Source organism: Microcebus murinus, unplaced genomic scaffold (assembly GCF_040939455.1).
Source record: "Microcebus murinus isolate Inina unplaced genomic scaffold, M.murinus_Inina_mat1.0 scaf023_hap2_Mmur4.0, whole genome shotgun sequence".
Taxonomy (NCBI): domain Eukaryota; kingdom Metazoa; phylum Chordata; class Mammalia; order Primates; family Cheirogaleidae; genus Microcebus; species Microcebus murinus.
Window position 1 is genome coordinate 244,497 of NW_027438969.1, and position 19,975 is coordinate 264,471.

The 19,975-nt window shown below is 62.4% G+C and overlaps 5 pseudogenes; all 5 read right to left on the reverse strand.

Moving 5' to 3' along the window:
* Nucleotides 1-571: 571 nt before the first annotated feature.
* On the reverse strand, nt 572-690 carry LOC142867974 (uncharacterized; annotated as a pseudogene).
* A 3,815-nt stretch (nt 691-4,505) lies between these two features.
* LOC142867975 (uncharacterized) lies at nt 4,506-4,624 on the reverse strand (annotated as a pseudogene).
* Nucleotides 4,625-8,474: 3,850 nt separating this feature from the next.
* On the reverse strand, nt 8,475-8,593 carry LOC142867977 (uncharacterized; annotated as a pseudogene).
* Nucleotides 8,594-12,437: 3,844 nt separating this feature from the next.
* On the reverse strand, nt 12,438-12,556 carry LOC142867978 (uncharacterized; annotated as a pseudogene).
* A 3,813-nt stretch (nt 12,557-16,369) lies between these two features.
* LOC142867979 (uncharacterized) lies at nt 16,370-16,488 on the reverse strand (annotated as a pseudogene).
* Nucleotides 16,489-19,975: the final 3,487 nt, after the last annotated feature.

The following is a 19,975-nucleotide window of genomic DNA, read 5'->3' on the forward strand; positions in this document are numbered from 1 at the left end:
TGAGGCAGAAGGATCACTCGAGCCCAGGAGTTTGAAGTTGCTGTGAGCTAGGCTGACGCCACGGCACTCACTCTAGCCTGGGCAACAAACCGAGACTCTGTCTCAAAAAAAAAAAAAAAAAAAAATGAATCCGAAGAGAAAAGTAAAAGGAGGCCTGTGGAGCAGGTCTGGGTGTGACTCCGGATCCCCGAACATCAGGTGCCACCACCAAAGATTCCTACGTGTAGCTCATAGAACCCCAAAAGCAACGGGAGGAGTTCTGGTCACATACTCCCTCAAAATGACATCCTGGCCTTCTTCTGGAACTCCCTCCCCTCTCAGACTCTCAAGGTTTCCTCCAGCGTGTCGGCTCCCACAGAGCAGACCTTAGGTCTGAGACCTGACTGTCCAGAAGCCACGCATGCTGCCGCGTGGCGGCGGTGTCACGGCTCGGGACAAGAGGAGGCCCCACGGTGCGGGCTGGGGCGCCAGGCACCGCGGCGGGCGCTGAGGGTGGGGGTCACCCCCACCCCGGGCCGCCCCCGCACTCCCAGAAACGCTACAGAACCAGAGGCAAAAAAAAAAAAGAAGAAGCCTACGGCACCCGGTATTCCCGGGCGGTCTCCCATCCAAGTTCTAACCAGGCCCGACCCTGCTTAGCTTCCGAGACCAGACGGGATCGGGCGCGTTCGGGGTGGTGTGGCCGTGGACGGCGGAGGGCGCCCCTGCCCCGCTCAAGAAGCCGAGCCTCTCTGCGCTTCCCCGCCGCCTCCTCCCGCCCCAGGCCCCGCGCCGGGCCGGGCCTGTTGAGTTCGCCGGCCGGGTCCCGCGGGCTCCGAGGGACGGGGGTGACAGGCGGGGCGGGCAGGGAGCGGCGGGCCGGGGTTGGGGGCTGTCTCTGTATACACACACACTCACACTCACACTCACTCACTCACTCACACTCACACAAGATGCGCCTCCACGGCTGGACCCGCCAAGGTGGAGCCCTCCCAGCCCCCCTCGTCTCCTCGCCTGGCCTCCTTCACCTACCCGCTGCCCACCCCCAGCGCGTCGCCGCCGCTGACTGCGCACGCGCGCACCGGCACCGGGCGCTCGCCCTTTGACCCCAGCCAGGGGCCGCCCTCCCCCACAACCCCTTTCAGCTGTGCCCCCCGCCCTGTGGGCGGGCTGCCGCCTATTCCCCCGGGCCAGGGCTGGGGCACAGCGCAAGGGGGAGGGGAGCGAGTGTATGGGGCATCTCTCTCTGGGGATGTGTCCCATGGGTGGGGTGGGGTGGGGTGGGGTGGCGTGGTTTGTGGGGCGCTGAAGAAATCAGTCCCCTCCATCTCCTACCTCTGGAAAACGCCCAAGCCCTTGGAGAACTGCCGGCACCGCTACCGTGGGGGCCGGGACCCTCCTCTGTGTCCTCCTGTGGCCCGGTCCAAGGGGCCTGGGCCTGGCCGGGGCTGCATTGGACCCCGACCACCCTGGCGTGTGGACTCGCTAAAAATCGGCGATTAGATATTGGATTCCAGCTTCCTTGAGGTCATTTCACTAATGAGTGCACCGGAAAGAGTTTCCTAATCCATCTGTGAGGGTGGCAACTGAAAGAGAATTTGAAAGCTGACAGAATAGGCGAGGGAAGGCATAGGAGATTTCCACACCCAGCAAGGAAGACTTTCCCGAAATGGAAGAAAGAAAGGAGCAAACAGAGACACCGGTAGCCCGCCCGGAAAAGAGTCTGCCCCTGAGAGAAAGTACCCTGACCAGGTTCACCCGTGGGTGGGTGGCCAGCTAGCGGCATTCAGAAGAGCGAGGCCCGCAGTCTGTGCGGAAGACACCTGCACTCGGGTGTGTGTGGCGGCACGATTCACAAGCAGCTCCAGATGTTAAACCAAGGAGAAGCCAGGGAGTTCCCAACGCCCCAGGTGTCCTCAGCCCACGACTGGCTGCTGTGGGAATGCGACGCCCGGCTCCTTGTCTCAGAGCGGGACAACCAGGAGGTGTGACGTACACCCCGGGGTTCCCAGGAGGATCAGGCTGAAGCTGGGACTTGGCCTGAAAGTGTCCCCTCGCATGGCCACCCCCTTCCCCTTCCTGCTCCTCTACTCCTGGTGCCCCTCCATCCAGGGGCCAGACCTTAAAGAGTCACCGCAAGAGAATCCTGGTCCCCAAGGAGCCTTCTGGGGGACCGGTACTGAGAGAGGTTGTGGGCATGGCCCGCTGGGGCTCTGCCCGACCCAGGGCTGAGAGATGCAACCTCCCAGCTCTGGGTCCCTGCAGGAAGCGTTGGCAAGCACAGGGCCGGTCCTCCAAAGGCCCAGGTGCAGGGAGCCCAGGCCAAGCAGCCTGTGGAAGAAGCCACTTGCCCTGCCACCCCGGGAACACGACTGCAGGCCCCGGCCCTTCCCACCTCCTCCTCCTCCTCCTCTTCCCCCCCCGCCCCCCCCCCCGACATGGCACAGGGCTCAGAGACACCTCAGACTCTTGCTACCCAAAGTGCAAAGGGCATCAGTTGCTCCTCTAACCCCCCCCCCCGCCCAGCAGACCGCGTTGTCCAGCCAGCCCCCGGGCCTCCCTGGGGTGCCCAGCACAAAAGCGCAGACACCCACCGGACCCTCAATCTCAGTTTTCGGATGTTTTTGCCACTCTAAGGATCCGCAGGCCAGCTGGGCCTTCTGGCAGGACAGAGAGCCCCGGAATCCGACGTGGAGAGCTGGGTATACGTCCCCATGAGGATGCGGTCCCCACCTCCGCGGCTATCCCCTTGCGGGGAGCGGCAGCCGCGGGGCCTCAGAGAAGACACCAGGCTGGGCCCCCACGGCACAGCGGGAGCACGTCCCCCGCAGGCCACTTAGCGACGGCGGCCAGCCGGCGGACGGTTGGGTTGCGCGAGACGCTGCGGCCGCCCTGCTACCGGGTTCCTGGGAGGGCGTCCTGGAACCAGCGTCCACACCAAGCCCTTGGAAGGCCCAGGCGACGGAGGAGCCCCGTCAGGCAGGGGCCGAGGACGGTGACGGCCCGGGCGGGGAGGAGCGTGTCAGGCAGGGGCAGAGGACGGTGACAGGTGATAGGCCGGGCGGGAAGGAGTCAGTCAGGCAGGGGCCGTGGAGGAGACGGGCTGGGCAAGGGTTAGGGTTAGTGTCAGGGCACAAGTCACAATCGCAAAGACCTGGAAGCCACCCGAGTGCCCATCGACCCACGAGTGGGTAAATAAAATGTGGCGCGTGGACACCACGGAGTGCTATTCGGCTATGAGGAGCAGCGGTGAGGGGGCACCTCTCGTGGTTCTCCTGGCCAGAGCTGGAACCCGTTCCAGTAAGCCAAGTATCCCAAGAATGGACACACGAGCACCACGTGCTCGCGCTCACCAGCAAATGGGTACGAACCGATGGACACCTAAGTGGACACAGAGGAATCACCTTCTTCGGGTGGGTGTCGGGCGGGTGGGGGGAGGGGATGGGCATACACATCCATTAGGAATGGGGTGGGTACGCACCGACTGGGGGATGGGCGCACTTGAAGCTCTGACCCGAGGGGGGAGGCTGGGAGAGGGCAACGCACCCGACCTTAACATTGGTGCCCCCACAATATGCTGGAACAACATGAGAGGTAAATGAATAAGAACACGGGGGGGGGAGGGGGGCACGGGCAACACATGTCACCTTAATACTTGGACTCCCATCATCTGCTTGAAAAGAGAGAGAAAAGAAAATGCAATAATAGAGATAAGAGACACTTTTTCAAAATAATGAATCCGGCCGGGCGCTGTGGCTCACGCCTGTAATCCTAGCACTTGGGAGGCCGAGGCGGGCGGATTGCTCAAGGTCAGGAGTTCAAAACCAGCCTGAGCAAGAGCGAGACCCCGTCTCTACTATAAATAGTAAGAAATTAATTGGCCAACTGATATATATATAAAAAATTAGCGGGGCATGGTGGCGCATGCCTGCAGTCCCAGCTACCCGGGAGGCTGAGGCAGAAGGATCACTCGAGCCCAGGAGTTTGAAGTTGCTGTGAGCTAGGCTGACGCCACGGCACTCACTCTAGCCTGGGCAACAAACCGAGACTCTGTCTCAAAAAAAAAAAAAAAAAAAAAAATGAATCCGAAGAGAAAAGTAAAAGGAGGCCTGTGGAGCAGGTCTGGGTGTGACTCCGGATCCCCGAACATCAGGTGCCACCACCAAAGATTCCTACGTGTAGCTCATAGAACCCCAAAAGCAACGGGAGGAGTTCTGGTCACATACTCCCTCAAAATGACATCCTGGCCTTCTTCTGGAACTCCCTCCCCTCTCAGACTCTCAAGGTTTCCTCCAGCGTGTCGGCTCCCACAGAGCAGACCTTAGGTCTGAGACCTGACTGTCCAGAAGCCACGCATGCTGCCGCGTGGCGGCGGTGTCACGGCTCGGGACAAGAGGAGGCCCCACGGTGCGGGCTGGGGCGCCAGGCACCGCGGCGGGCGCTGAGGGTGGGGGTCACCCCCACCCCGGGCCGCCCCCGCACTCCCAGAAACGCTACAGAACCAGAGGCAAAAAAAAAAAAGAAGAAGCCTACGGCACCCGGTATTCCCGGGCGGTCTCCCATCCAAGTTCTAACCAGGCCCGACCCTGCTTAGCTTCCGAGACCAGACGGGATCGGGCGCGTTCGGGGTGGTGTGGCCGTGGACGGCGGAGGGCGCCCCTGCCCCGCTCAAGAAGCCGAGCCTCTCTGCGCTTCCCCGCCGCCTCCTCCCGCCCCAGGCCCCGCGCCGGGCCGGGCCTGTTGAGTTCGCCGGCCGGGTCCCGCGGGCTCCGAGGGACGGGGGTGACAGGCGGGGCGGGCAGGGAGCGGCGGGCCGGGGTTGGGGGCTGTCTCTGTATACACACACACTCACACTCACACTCACTCACTCACACTCACACTCACACAAGATGCGCCTCCACGGCTGGACCCGCCAAGGTGGAGACCTTCAAGCCCCCCTCCTCTCCTTGCCTGGCCTCCTTCACCTCCCCGCCCCCCACCCCCAGCGCGCCGGGGCCGCTCACTGCGCACGGGCGGGAGGGGCGGGGGGCTCGCCCTTTGACCCCAGCCAGGGGCGGCCCTCCCCCACAACCCCTTTCAGCTGCGCCCCCACCCTGTGGCCCGGCGGCCGCCTATTCCCCGGGGCCAGGGCTGGGGCACAGCGCACGGGGGAGGGGAGCCAGTGTATGGGGCGTCTCTCTCTCTCTCGGGATGTGTCCCATGGGTGGGGTGGGGTGGCGTGGTTTGTGGGGCGCTGAAGAAATCAGTCCCCTCCATCTCCTCCCTCTGGAAAACACCCAAGCCCTTGGAGAACTGCCCGCACCGCTACCGTGGGGGCCGGGACCCTCCTCTGTGTCCTCCTGTGGCCCAGTCCAAGGGGCCTGGGCCTGGCCGGGGCTGCATTGGACCCCAACCACCCTGGCGTGTGGACTCGCTAAAAATCGGCGATTAGATATTGGATTCCAGCGTCATTGAGGTCATTTCACTAATGAGTGCACCGCAAAGAGTTTCCTAATCCATCTGTGAGGGTGGCAACCGAAAGAGAATTTTAGAGCTGACAGAATAGGCGAGGAAAGGCATAGGAGATTTCCACACCCAGTAAGGAAGCCTTTCCCGAAATGGAAGAAAGAAAGGAGCAAACAGAGACACCGGTAGCCCGCCCGGATGAGAGTCTGCCCCCGAGAGAAAGTACCCTGACCAGGTTCACCCGTGGGTGGGTCGCGAGCTAGCGGCATTCAGAAGAGCGAGGCCCGCAGTCTGTGCAGAAGACACCTGCACTCGGGTGTGTGTGGCGGCACAATTCACAAGCAGCTCCAGATGTTAAACCAAGGAGAAGCCAGGGAGTTCCCAACGCCCCAGGTGTCCTCAGCCCACGACTGGCTGCTGTGGGAATGCGAAGCCCGGCTCCTTGTCTCAGAGCGGGGCAACCAGGAGGTGTGATGTCCACCCCGGGGTTCCCAGGAGGATCAGGCTGAAGCTGGGACTTGGCCTCAAAGTGTCCCCTCGCATGGCCACCCCCTTCCCCTTCCTGCTCCTCTACTCCTGGTGCCCCTCCATCCAGGGGCCAGACCTTAAAGAGTCACCCGCAAGAGAATCCTGGTCCCAAAGGAGCCTTCTGGGGGACCCCTGCTGAGAGAGGTTGTGGGCATGGCCCGCTGGGGCTCTGCCCGACCCAGGGCTGAGAGATGCAACCTCCCAGCTCTGGGTCCCTGCAGGAAGTGTTGGCAAGCACAGGGCCAGTCCTCCAAAGGCCCAGGTGCAGGGAGCCCAGGCCAAGCAGCCTGTGGAAGAAGCCACATGCTGTGCCACCCCGGGGAACACGACTGCAGGCCACGGCCCTTCCCACCTCCTCCTCCTCCACCTCCTCCTCCTCCTCCTCCTCCTCCTCCTCCTCCTCCTCCCACCCCGCCCCCGCCCCCGCCCCCACATGGCACAGGGCCCAGAGACACCTCAGACACTTGCTACCCAAAGTGCAAAGGGCATCAGTTGCTCCTCCAAACCCCCCCCCCAGCCCAGCAGACCGCGTTGTCCAGCCAGCCCCCGGGCCTCCCTGGGGTGCCCAGCACAAAAGTGCAGACACCCACCGGACCCTCAATCTCAGTTTTCGGATGTTTTTGCCACTCTAAGGATCCGCAGGCCAGCTGGGCCTTCTGGCAGGACAGAGAGCCCCGGAATCCGACGTGGAGAGCTGGGTATACATCCCCATGAGGAGGCGGTCCCCACCTCCGCGGCTATCCCCTTGCGGGGAGCGGCAGCCGCGGGGCCTCAGAGAAGACACCAGGCTGGGCCCCCACGGCACAGCGGGAGCACGTCCCCCGCAGGCCACTTAGCGACGGCGGCCAGCCGGCGGACGGTTGGGTTGCGCGAGACGCTGCGGCCGCCCTGCTACCGGGTTCCTGGGAGGGCGTCCTGGAACCAGCGTCCACACCAAGCCCTTGGAAGGCCCAGGCGACGGAGGAGCCCCGTCAGGCAGGGGCCGAGGACGGTGACGGCCCGGGCGGGGAGGAGCGTGTCAGGCAGGGGCAGAGGACGGTGACAGGTGATAGGCCGGGCGGGAAGGAGTCAGTCAGGCAGGGGCCGTGGAGGAGACGGGCTGGGCAAGGGTTAGGGTTAGTGTCAGGGCACAAGTCACAATCGCAAAGACCTGGAAGCCACCCGAGTGCCCATCGACCCACGAGTGGGTAAATAAAATGTGGCGCGTGGACACCACGGAGTGCTATTCGGCTATGAGGAGCAGCGGTGAGGGGGCACCTCTCGTGGTTCTCCTGGCCAGAGCTGGAACCCGTTCCAGTAAGCCAAGTATCCCAAGAATGGACACACGAGCACCACGTGCTCGCGCTCACCAGCAAATGGGTACGAACCGATGGACACCTAAGTGGACACAGAGGAATCACCTTCTTCGGGTGGGTGTCGGGCGGGTGGGGGGAGGGGATGGGCATACACATCCATTAGGAATGGGGTGGGTACGCACCGACTGGGGGATGGGCGCACTTGAAGCTCTGACCCGAGGGGGGAGGCTGGGAGAGGGCAACGCACCCGACCTTAACATTGGTGCCCCCACAATATGCTGGAACAACATGAGAGGTAAATGAATAAGAACACGGGGGGGGGAGGGGGGCACGGGCAACACATGTCACCTTAATACTTGGACTCCCATCATCTGCTTGAAAAGAGAGAGAAAAGAAAATGCAATAATAGAGATAAGAGACACTTTTTCAAAATAATGAATCCGGCCGGGCGCTGTGGCTCACGCCTGTAATCCTAGCACTTGGGAGGCCGAGGCGGGCGGATTGCTCAAGGTCAGGAGTTCAAAACCAGCCTGAGCAAGAGCGAGACCCCGTCTCTACTATAAATAGTAAGAAATTAATTGGCCAACTGATATATATATAAAAAATTAGCGGGGCATGGTGGCGCATGCCTGCAGTCCCAGCTACCCGGGAGGCTGAGGCAGAAGGATCACTCGAGCCCAGGAGTTTGAAGTTGCTGTGAGCTAGGCTGACGCCACGGCACTCACTCTAGCCTGGGCAACAAACCGAGACTCTGTCTCAAAAAAAAAAAAAAAAAAAAAAATGAATCCGAAGAGAAAAGTAAAAGGAGGCCTGTGGAGCAGGTCTGGGTGTGACTCCGGATCCCCGAACATCAGGTGCCACCACCAAAGATTCCTACGTGTAGCTCATAGAACCCCAAAAGCAACGGGAGGAGTTCTGGTCACATACTCCCTCAAAATGACATCCTGGCCTTCTTCTGGAACTCCCTCCCCTCTCAGACTCTCAAGGTTTCCTCCAGCGTGTCGGCTCCCACAGAGCAGACCTTAGGTCTGAGACCTGACTGTCCAGAAGCCACGCATGCTGCCGCGTGGCGGCGGTGTCACGGCTCGGGACAAGAGGAGGCCCCACGGTGCGGGCTGGGGCGCCAGGCACCACGGCGGGCGCTGAGGGTGGGGGTCACCCCCACCCCGGGCCGCCCCCGCACTCCCAGAAACGCTACAGAACCAGAGGCAAAAAAAAAAAAGAAGAAGCCTACGGCACCCGGTATTCCCGGGCGGTCTCCCATCCAAGTTCTAACCAGGCCCGACCCTGCTTAGCTTCCGAGACCAGACGGGATCGGGCGCGTTCGGGGTGGTGTGGCCGTGGACGGCGGAGGGCGCCCCTGCCCCGCTCAAGAAGCCGAGCCTCTCTGCGCTTCCCCGCCGCCTCCTCCCGCCCCAGGCCCCGCGCCGGGCCGGGCCTGTTGAGTTCGCCGGCCGGGTCCCGCGGGCTCCGAGGGACGGGGGTGACAGGCGGGGCGGGCAGGGAGCGGCGGGCCGGGGTTGGGGGCTGTCTCTGTATACACACACACTCACACTCACACTCACTCACTCACACTCACACTCACACAAGATGCGCCTCCACGGCTGGACCCGCCAAGGTGGAGACCTTCAAGCCCCCCTCCTCTCCTTGCCTGGCCTCCTTCACCTCCCCGCCCCCCACCCCCAGCGCGCCGGGGCCGCTGACTGCGCACGGGCGGGAGGGGCGGGGGGCTCGCCCTTTGACCCCAGCCAGGGGCGGCCCTCCCCCACAACCCCTTTCAGCTGCGCCCCCACCCTGTGGCCCGGCGGCCGCCTATTCCCCGGGGCCAGGGCTGGGGCACAGCGCACGGGGGAGGGGAGCCAGTGTATGGGGCGTCTCTCTCTCTCTCGGGATGTGTCCCATGGGTGGGGTGGGGTGGCGTGGTTTGTGGGGCGCTGAAGAAATCAGTCCCCTCCATCTCCTCCCTCTGGAAAACACCCAAGCCCTTGGAGAACTGCCCGCACCGCTACCGTGGGGGCCGGGACCCTCCTCTGTGTCCTCCTGTGGCCCAGTCCAAGGGGCCTGGGCCTGGCCGGGGCTGCATTGGACCCCAACCACCCTGGCGTGTGGACTCGCTAAAAATCGGCGATTAGATATTGGATTCCAGCGTCATTGAGGTCATTTCACTAATGAGTGCACCGCAAAGAGTTTCCTAATCCATCTGTGAGGGTGGCAACCGAAAGAGAATTTTAGAGCTGACAGAATAGGCGAGGAAAGGCATAGGAGATTTCCACACCCAGTAAGGAAGCCTTTCCCGAAATGGAAGAAAGAAAGGAGCAAACAGAGACACCGGTAGCCCGCCCGGATGAGAGTCTGCCCCCGAGAGAAAGTACCCTGACCAGGTTCACCCGTGGGTGGGTCGCGAGCTAGCGGCATTCAGAAGAGCGAGGCCCGCAGTCTGTGCAGAAGACACCTGCACTCGGGTGTGTGTGGCGGCACAATTCACAAGCAGCTCCAGATGTTAAACCAAGGAGAAGCCAGGGAGTTCCCAACGCCCCAGGTGTCCTCAGCCCACGACTGGCTGCTGTGGGAATGCGAAGCCCGGCTCCTTGTCTCAGAGCGGGGCAACCAGGAGGTGTGATGTCCACCCCGGGGTTCCCAGGAGGATCAGGCTGAAGCTGGGACTTGGCCTCAAAGTGTCCCCTCGCATGGCCACCCCCTTCCCCTTCCTGCTCCTCTACTCCTGGTGCCCCTCCATCCAGGGGCCAGACCTTAAAGAGTCACCCGCAAGAGAATCCTGGTCCCAAAGGAGCCTTCTGGGGGACCCCTGCTGAGAGAGGTTGTGGGCATGGCCCGCTGGGGCTCTGCCCGACCCAGGGCTGAGAGATGCAACCTCCCAGCTCTGGGTCCCTGCAGGAAGTGTTGGCAAGCACAGGGCCAGTCCTCCAAAGGCCCAGGTGCAGGGAGCCCAGGCCAAGCAGCCTGTGGAAGAAGCCACATGCTGTGCCACCCCGGGGAACACGACTGCAGGCCACGGCCCTTCCCACCTCCTCCTCCTCCACCTCCTCCTCCTCCTCCTCCTCCTCCTCCTCCTCCCACCCCGCCCCCGCCCCCGCCCCCACATGGCACAGGGCCCAGAGACACCTCAGACACTTGCTACCCAAAGTGCAAAGGGCATCAGTTGCTCCTCCAAACCCCCCCCCCAGCCCAGCAGACCGCGTTGTCCAGTCAGCCCCCGGGCCTCCCTGGGGTGCCCAGCACAAAAGTGCAGACACCCACCGGACCCTCAATCTCAGTTTTCGGATGTTTTTGCCACTCTAAGGATCCGCAGGCCAGCTGGGCCTTCTGGCAGGACAGAGAGCCCCGGAATCCGACGTGGAGAGCTGGGTATACATCCCCATGAGGAGGCGGTCCCCACCTCCGCGGCTATCCCCTTGCGGGGAGCGGCAGCCGCGGGGCCTCAGAGAAGACACCAGGCTGGGCCCCCACGGCACAGCGGGAGCACGTCCCCCGCAGGCCACTTAGCGACGGCGGCCAGCCGGCGGACGGTTGGGTTGCGCGAGACGCTGCGGCCGCCCTGCTACCGGGTTCCTGGGAGGGCGTCCTGGAACCAGCGTCCACACCAAGCCCTTGGAAGGCCCAGGCGACGGAGGAGCCCCGTCAGGCAGGGGCCGAGGACGGTGACGGCCCGGGCGGGGAGGAGCGTGTCAGGCAGGGGCAGAGGACGGTGACAGGTGATAGGCCGGGCGGGAAGGAGTCAGTCAGGCAGGGGCCGTGGAGGAGACGGGCTGGGTAAGGGTTAGGGTTAGTGTCAGGGCACAAGTCACAATCGCAAAGACCTGGAAGCCACCCGAGTGCCCATCGACCCACGAGTGGGTAAATAAAATGTGGCGCGTGGACACCACGGAGTGCTATTCGGCTATGAGGAGCAGCGGTGAGGGGGCACCTCTCGTGGTTCTCCTGGCCAGAGCTGGAACCCGTTCCAGTAAGCCAAGTATCCCAAGAATGGACACACGAGCACCACGTGCTCGCGCTCACCAGCAAATGGGTACGAACCGATGGACACCTAAGTGGACACAGAGGAATCACCTTCTTCGGGTGGGTGTCGGGCGGGTGGGGGGAGGGGATGGGCATACACATCCATTAGGAATGGGGTGGGTACGCACCGACTGGGGGATGGGCGCACTTGAAGCTCTGACCCGAGGGGGGAGGCTGGGAGAGGGCAACGCACCCGACCTTAACATTGGTGCCCCCACAATATGCTGGAACAACATGAGAGGTAAATGAATAAGAACACGGGGGGGGGAGGGGGGCACGGGCAACACATGTCACCTTAATACTTGGACTCCCATCATCTGCTTGAAAAGAGAGAGAAAAGAAAATGCAATAATAGAGATAAGAGACACTTTTTCAAAATAATGAATCCGGCCGGGCGCTGTGGCTCACGCCTGTAATCCTAGCACTTGGGAGGCCGAGGCGGGCGGATTGCTCAAGGTCAGGAGTTCAAAACCAGCCTGAGCAAGAGCGAGACCCCGTCTCTACTATAAATAGTAAGAAATTAATTGGCCAACTGATATATATATAAAAAATTAGCGGGGCATGGTGGCGCATGCCTGCAGTCCCAGCTACCCGGGAGGCTGAGGCAGAAGGATCACTCGAGCCCAGGAGTTTGAAGTTGCTGTGAGCTAGGCTGACGCCACGGCACTCACTCTAGCCTGGGCAACAAACCGAGACTCTGTCTCAAAAAAAAAAAAAAAAAAAAAAATGAATCCGAAGAGAAAAGTAAAAGGAGGCCTGTGGAGCAGGTCTGGGTGTGACTCCGGATCCCCGAACATCAGGTGCCACCACCAAAGATTCCTACGTGTAGCTCATAGAACCCCAAAAGCAACGGGAGGAGTTCTGGTCACATACTCCCTCAAAATGACATCCTGGCCTTCTTCTGGAACTCCCTCCCCTCTCAGACTCTCAAGGTTTCCTCCAGCGTGTCGGCTCCCACAGAGCAGACCTTAGGTCTGAGACCTGACTGTCCAGAAGCCACGCATGCTGCCGCGTGGCGGCGGTGTCACGGCTCGGGACAAGAGGAGGCCCCACGGTGCGGGCTGGGGCGCCAGGCACCGCGGCGGGCGCTGAGGGTGGGGGTCACCCCCACCCCGGGCCGCCCCCGCACTCCCAGAAACGCTACAGAACCAGAGGCAAAAAAAAAAAAGAAGAAGCCTACGGCACCCGGTATTCCCGGGCGGTCTCCCATCCAAGTTCTAACCAGGCCCGACCCTGCTTAGCTTCCGAGACCAGACGGGATCGGGCGCGTTCGGGGTGGTGTGGCCGTGGACGGCGGAGGGCGCCCCTGCCCCGCTCAAGAAGCCGAGCCTCTCTGCGCTTCCCCGCCGCCTCCTCCCGCCCCAGGCCCCGCGCCGGGCCGGGCCTGTTGAGTTCGCCGGCCGGGTCCCGCGGGCTCCGAGGGACGGGGGTGACAGGCGGGGCGGGCAGGGAGCGGCGGGCCGGGGTTGGGGGCTGTCTCTGTATACACACACACTCACACTCACACTCACTCACTCACTCACACTCACACAAGATGCGCCTCCACGGCTGGTCCCGCCAAGGTGGAGCCCTCCCAGCCCCCCTCGTCTCCTCGCCTGGCCTCCTTCACCTACCCGCTGCCCACCCCCAGCGCGTCGCCGCCGCTGACTGCGCACGCGCGCACCGGCACCGGGCGCTCGCCCTTTGACCCCAGCCAGGGGCCGCCCTCCCCCACAACCCCTTTCAGCTGTGCCCCCCGCCCTGTGGGCGGGCTGCCGCCTATTCCCCCGGGCCAGGGCTGGGGCACAGCGCAAGGGGGAGGGGAGCGAGTGTATGGGGCATCTCTCTCTGGGGATGTGTCCCATGGGTGGGGTGGGGTGGGGTGGGGTGGCGTGGTTTGTGGGGCGCTGAAGAAATCAGTCCCCTCCATCTCCTACCTCTGGAAAACGCCCAAGCCCTTGGAGAACTGCCGGCACCGCTACCGTGGGGGCCGGGACCCTCCTCTGTGTCCTCCTGTGGCCCGGTCCAAGGGGCCTGGGCCTGGCCGGGGCTGCATTGGACCCCGACCACCCTGGCGTGTGGACTCGCTAAAAATCGGCGATTAGATATTGGATTCCAGCTTCCTTGAGGTCATTTCACTAATGAGTGCACCGGAAAGAGTTTCCTAATCCATCTGTGAGGGTGGCAACTGAAAGAGAATTTGAAAGCTGACAGAATAGGCGAGGGAAGGCATAGGAGATTTCCACACCCAGCAAGGAAGACTTTCCCGAAATGGAAGAAAGAAAGGAGCAAACAGAGACACCGGTAGCCCGCCCGGAAAAGAGTCTGCCCCTGAGAGAAAGTACCCTGACCAGGTTCACCCGTGGGTGGGTGGCCAGCTAGCGGCATTCAGAAGAGCGAGGCCCGCAGTCTGTGCGGAAGACACCTGCACTCGGGTGTGTGTGGCGGCACGATTCACAAGCAGCTCCAGATGTTAAACCAAGGAGAAGCCAGGGAGTTCCCAACGCCCCAGGTGTCCTCAGCCCACGACTGGCTGCTGTGGGAATGCGAAGCCCGGCTCCTTGTCTCAGAGCGGGACAACCAGGAGGTGTGACGTACACCCCGGGGTTCCCAGGAGGATCAGGCTGAAGCTGGGACTTGGCCTGAAAGTGTCCCCTCGCATGGCCACCCCCTTCCCCTTCCTGCTCCTCTACTCCTGGTGCCCCTCCATCCAGGGGCCAGACCTTAAAGAGTCACCGCAAGAGAATCCTGGTCCCCAAGGAGCCTTCTGGGGGACCGGTACTGAGAGAGGTTGTGGGCATGGCCCGCTGGGGCTCTGCCCGACCCAGGGCTGAGAGATGCAACCTCCCAGCTCTGGGTCCCTGCAGGAAGCGTTGGCAAGCACAGGGCCGGTCCTCCAAAGGCCCAGGTGCAGGGAGCCCAGGCCAAGCAGCCTGTGGAAGAAGCCACTTGCCCTGCCACCCCGGGAACACGACTGCAGGCCCCGGCCCTTCCCACCTCCTCCTCCTCCTCCTCTTCCCCCCCCGCCCCCCCCCGACATGGCACAGGGCTCAGAGACACCTCAGACTCTTGCTACCCAAAGTGCAAAGGGCATCAGTTGCTCCTCTAACCCCCCCCCCGCCCAGCAGACCGCGTTGTCCAGCCAGCCCCCGGGCCTCCCTGGGGTGCCCAGCACAAAAGCGCAGACACCCACCGGACCCTCAATCTCAGTTTTCGGATGTTTTTGCCACTCTAAGGATCCGCAGGCCAGCTGGGCCTTCTGGCAGGACAGAGAGCCCCGGAATCCGACGTGGAGAGCTGGGTATACGTCCCCATGAGGATGCGGTCCCCACCTCCGCGGCTATCCCCTTGCGGGGAGCGGCAGCCGCGGGGCCTCAGAGAAGACACCAGGCTGGGCCCCCACGGCACAGCGGGAGCACGTCCCCCGCAGGCCACTTAGCGACGGCGGCCAGCCGGCGGACGGTTGGGTTGCGCGAGACGCTGCGGCCGCCCTGCTACCGGGTTCCTGGGAGGGCGTCCTGGAACCAGCGTCCACACCAAGCCCTTGGAAGGCCCAGGCGACGGAGGAGCCCCGTCAGCCAGGGGCCGAGGACGGTGACGGCCCGGGCGGGGAGGAGCGTGTCAGGCAGGGGCAGAGGACGGTGACAGGTGATAGGCCGGGCGGGAAGGAGTCAGTCAGGCAGGGGCCGTGGAGGAGACGGGCTGGGCAAGGGTTAGGGTTAGTGTCAGGGCACAAGTCACAATCGCAAAGACCTGGAAGCCACCCGAGTGCCCATCGACCCACGAGTGGGTAAATAAAATGTGGCGCGTGGACACCACGGAGTGCTATTCGGCTATGAGGAGCAGCGGTGAGGGGGCACCTCTCGTGGTTCTCCTGGCCAGAGCTGGAACCCGTTCCAGTAAGCCAAGTATCCCAAGAATGGACACACGAGCACCACGTGCTCGCGCTCACCAGCAAATGGGTACGAACCGATGGACACCTAAGTGGACACAGAGGAATCACCTTCTTCGGGTGGGTGTCGGGCGGGTGGGGGGAGGGGATGGGCATACACATCCATTAGGAATGGGGTGGGTACGCACCGACTGGGGGATGGGCGCACTTGAAGCTCTGACCCGAGGGGGGAGGCTGGGAGAGGGCAACGCACCCGACCTTAACATTGGTGCCCCCACAATATGCTGGAACAACATGAGAGGTAAATGAATAAGAACACGGGGGGGGGAGGGGGGCACGGGCAACACATGTCACCTTAATACTTGGACTCCCATCATCTGCTTGAAAAGAGAGAGAAAAGAAAATGCAATAATAGAGATAAGAGACACTTTTTCAAAATAATGAATCCGGCCGGGCGCTGTGGCTCACGCCTGTAATCCTAGCACTTGGGAGGCCGAGGCGGGCGGATTGCTCAAGGTCAGGAGTTCAAAACCAGCCTGAGCAAGAGCGAGACCCCGTCTCTACTATAAATAGTAAGAAATTAATTGGCCAACTGATATATATATAAAAAATTAGCGGGGCATGGTGGCGCATGCCTGCAGTCCCAGCTACCCGGGAGGCTGAGGCAGAAGGATCACTCGAGCCCAGGAGTTTGAAGTTGCTGTGAGCTAGGCTGACGCCACGGCACTCACTCTAGCCTGGGCAACAAACCGAGACTCTGTCTCAAAAAAAAAAAAAAAAAAAAAAAATGAATCCGAAGAGAAAAGTAAAAGGAGGCCTGTGGAGCAGGTCTGGGTGTGACTCCGGATCCCCGAACATCAGGTGCCACCACCAAAGATTCCTACGTGTAGCTCATAGAACCCCAAAAGCAACGGGAGGAGTTCTGGTCACATACTCCCTCAAAATGACATCCTGGCCTTCTTCTGGAACTCCCTCCCCTCTCAGACTCTCAAGGTTTCCTCCAGCGTGTCGGCTCCCACAGAGCAGACCTTAGGTCTGAGACCTGACTGTCCAGAAGCCACGCATGCTGCCGCGTGGCGGCGGTGTCACGGCTCGGGACAAGAGGAGGCCCCACGGTGCGGGCTGGGGCGCCAGGCACCGCGGCGGGCGCTGAGGGTGGGGGTCACCCCCACCCTGGGCCGCCCCCGCACTCCCAGAAACGCTACAGAACCAGAGGCAAAAAAAAAAAAGAAGAAGCCTACGGCACCCGGTATTCCCGGGCGGTCTCCCATCCAAGTTCTAACCAGGCCCGACCCTGCTTAGCTTCCGAGACCAGACGGGATCGGGCGCGTTCGGGGTGGTGTGGCCGTGGACGGCGGAGGGCGCCCCTGCCCCGCTCAAGAAGCCGAGCCTCTCTGCGCTTCCCCGCCGCCTCCTCCCGCCCCAGGCCCCGCGCCGGGCCGGGCCTGTTGAGTTCGCCGGCCGGGTCCCGCGGGCTCCGAGGGACGGGGGTGACAGGCGGGGCGGGCAGGGAGCGGCGGGCCGGGGTTGGGGGCTGTCTCTGTATACACACACACTCACACTCACACTCACTCACTCACACTCACACTCACACAAGATGCGCCTCCACGGCTGGACCCGCCAAGGTGGAGACCTTCAAGCCCCCCTCCTCTCCTTGCCTGGCCTCCTTCACCTCCCCGCCCCCCACCCCCAGCGCGCCGGGGCCGCTGACTGCGCATGGGCGGGAGGGGCGGGGGGCTCGCCCTTTGACCCCAGCCAGGGGCGGCCCTCCCCCACAACCCCTTTCAGCTGCGCCCCCACCCTGTGGCCCGGCGGCCGCCTATTCCCCGGGGCCAGGGCTGGGGCACAGCGCACGGGGGAGGGGAGCCAGTGTATGGGGCGTCTCTCTCTCTCTCGGGATGTGTCCCATGGGTGGGGTGGGGTGGCGTGGTTTGTGGGGCGCTGAAGAAATCAGTCCCCTCCATCTCCTCCCTCTGGAAAACACCCAAGCCCTTGGAGAACTGCCCGCACCGCTACCGTGGGGGCCGGGACCCTCCTCTGTGTCCTCCTGTGGCCCAGTCCAAGGGGCCTGGGCCTGGCCGGGGCTGCATTGGACCCCAACCACCCTGGCGTGTGGACTCGCTAAAAATCGGCGATTAGATATTGGATTCCAGCGTCATTGAGGTCATTTCACTAATGAGTGCACCGCAAAGAGTTTCCTAATCCATCTGTGAGGGTGGCAACCGAAAGAGAATTTTAGAGCTGACAGAATAGGCGAGGAAAGGCATAGGAGATTTCCACACCCAGTAAGGAAGCCTTTCCCGAAATGGAAGAAAGAAAGGAGCAAACAGAGACACCGGTAGCCCGCCCGGATGAGAGTCTGCCCCCGAGAGAAAGTACCCTGACCAGGTTCACCCGTGGGTGGGTCGCGAGCTAGCGGCATTCAGAAGAGCGAGGCCCGCAGTCTGTGCAGAAGACACCTGCACTCGGGTGTGTGTGGCGGCACAATTCACAAGCAGCTCCAGATGTTAAACCAAGGAGAAGCCAGGGAGTTCCCAACGCCCCAGGTGTCCTCAGCCCACGACTGGCTGCTGTGGGAATGCGAAGCCCGGCTCCTTGTCTCAGAGCGGGGCAACCAGGAGGTGTGATGTCCACCCCGGGGTTCCCAGGAGGATCAGGCTGAAGCTGGGACTTGGCCTCAAAGTGTCCCCTCGCATGGCCACCCCCTTCCCCTTCCTGCTCCTCTACTCCTGGTGCCCCTCCATCCAGGGGCCAGACCTTAAAGAGTCACCCGCAAGAGAATCCTGGTCCCAAAGGAGCCTTCTGGGGGACCCCTGCTGAGAGAGGTTGTGGGCATGGCCCGCTGGGGCTCTGCCCGACCCAGGGCTGAGAGATGCAACCTCCCAGCTCTGGGTCCCTGCAGGAAGTGTTGGCAAGCACAGGGCCAGTCCTCCAAAGGCCCAGGTGCAGGGAGCCCAGGCCAAGCAGCCTGTGGAAGAAGCCACATGCTGTGCCACCCCGGGGAACACGACTGCAGGCCACGGCCCTTCCCACCTCCTCCTCCTCCACCTCCTCCTCCTCCTCCTCCTCCTCCTCCTCCTCCTCCTCCCACCCCGCCCCCGCCCCCGCCCCCACATGGCACAGGGCCCAGAGACACCTCAGACACTTGCTACCCAAAGTGCAAAGGGCATCAGTTGCTCCTCCAAACCCCCCCCCCAGCCCAGCAGACCGCGTTGTCCAGTCAGCCCCCGGGCCTCCCTGGGGTGCCCAGCACAAAAGTGCAGACACCCACCGGACCCTCAATCTCAGTTTTCGGATGTTTTTGCCACTCTAAGGATCCGCAGGCCAGCTGGGCCTTCTGGCAGGACAGAGAGCCCCGGAATCCGACGTGGAGAGCTGGGTATACATCCCCATGAGGAGGCGGTCCCCACCTCCGCGGCTATCCCCTTGCGGGGAGCGGCAGCCGCGGGGCCTCAGAGAAGACACCAGGCTGGGCCCCCACGGCACAGCGGGAGCACGTCCCCCGCAGGCCACTTAGCGACGGCGGCCAGCCGGCGGACGGTTGGGTTGCGCGAGACGCTGCGGCCGCCCTGCTACCGGGTTCCTGGGAGGGCGTCCTGGAACCAGCGTCCACACCAAGCCCTTGGAAGGCCCAGGCGACGGAGGAGCCCCGTCAGGCAGGGGCCGAGGACGGTGACGGCCCGGGCGGGGAGGAGCGTGTCAGGCAGGGGCAGAGGACGGTGACAGGTGATAGGCCGGGCGGGAAGGAGTCAGTCAGGCAGGGGCCGTGGAGGAGACGGGCTGGGTAAGGGTTAGGGTTAGTGTCAGGGCACAAGTCACAATCGCAAAGACCTGGAAGCCACCCGAGTGCCCATCGACCCACGAGTGGGTAAATAAAATGTGGCGCGTGGACACCACGGAGTGCTATTCGGCTATGAGGAGCAGCGGTGAGGGGGCACCTCTCGTGGTTCTCCTGGCCAGAGCTGGAACCCGTTCCAGTAAGCCAAGTATCCCAAGAATGGACACACGAGCACCACGTGCTCGCGCTCACCAGCAAATGGGTACGAACCGATGGACACCTAAGTGGACACAGAGGAATCACCTTCTTCGGGTGGGTGTCGGGCGGGTGGGGGGAGGGGATGGGCATACACATCCATTAGGAATGGGGTGGGTACGCACCGACTGGGGGATGGGCGCACTTGAAGCTCTGACCCGAGGGGGGAGGCTGGGAGAGGGCAACGCACCCGACCTTAACATTGGTGCCCCCACAATATGCTGGAACAACATGAGAGGTAAATGAATAAGAACACGGGGGGGGGAGGGGGGCACGGGCAACACATGTCACCTTAATACTTGGACTCCCATCATCTGCTTGAAAAGAGAGAGAAAAGAAAATGCAATAATAGAGATAAGAGACACTTTTTCAAAATAATGAATCCGGCCGGGCGCTGTGGCTCACGCCTGTAATCCTAGCACTTGGGAGGCCGAGGCGGGCGGATTGCTCAAGGTCAGGAGTTCAAAACCAGCCTGAGCAAGAGCGAGACCCCGTCTCTACTATAAATAGTAAGAAATTAATTGGCCAACTGATATATATATAAAAAATTAGCGGGGCATGGTGGCGCATGCCTGCAGTCCCAGCTACCCGGGAGGCTGAGGCAGAAGGATCACTCGAGCCCAGGAGTTTGAAGTTGCTGTGAGCTAGGCTGACGCCACGGCACTCACTCTAGCCTGGGCAACAAACCGAGACTCTGTCTCAAAAAAAAAAAAAAAAAAAAAATGAATCCGAAGAGAAAAGTAAAAGGAGGCCTGTGGAGCAGGTCTGGGTGTGACTCCGGATCCCCGAACATCAGGTGCCACCACC